The sequence below is a fragment of the Fukomys damarensis genome, unplaced genomic scaffold (genome assembly GCF_012274545.1).
Source record: "Fukomys damarensis isolate Sample0158 unplaced genomic scaffold, DMR_v1.0_HiC HiC_scaffold_30, whole genome shotgun sequence".
Lineage (NCBI taxonomy): Eukaryota > Metazoa > Chordata > Mammalia > Rodentia > Bathyergidae > Fukomys > Fukomys damarensis.
This window is the reverse complement of record NW_022900942.1, coordinates 67,533,908-67,534,530: the sequence shown is the minus strand read 5'-3', so window position 1 is coordinate 67,534,530 and position 623 is coordinate 67,533,908.

Here is a 623-nt window from a genome sequence, read left to right as displayed (position 1 = left end):
TGGGCGGAGGACACGGTGAGCCCCTGCGGCCTGGGACGTCGGCCTCGTCCTGCAGTTCCCCCGGAGCCCTCGCTCGCTGCTGTTCTGCGTATTGAAGCGCCTCACGCTGCGCAGGGAAGCGGGGAGGAGCTGAAGCTCGACTCTTCCCTCCATCTCGTTCACACCCCTCAGAACCAGAGGGGCACGCGCGTTTCGATGCGTGTTACTCTTTTAAAAAGAGAAAGCGAGAGAGCTTCCTTTGCCCTTCGGCTTAGGAGGTGGAACGACCTCCTTCCTGGACGTCTGCGGACTCCCTGGCTCACCGCGGATACTCGGCCAGGAGGCTCCGGCCAGAACTGTAATCGCCCAGTTTTTTTCCGGGGAACACGTCTTGTGGCTACATTTTGTGCAAATGCAAATCATGCGAAGGTGAAATAATATGAGCTTTGTCATGCCTCCCTTCCTTAATGACGTTTTTTAGAGTAACGTGTACTTTATTTAAAATCCCTCGGGCAACGCACTTTCGCAGCCTCGCGAGTGCGGGGCGGTGGCTCGGACAGGTGCTGCTCCGCAGGCGCCCCCTGTGGGCGGTGGGAACCCGAACCGGGCTGAGGCAGAGCCCGCCGAACGCACACAGATGTGGG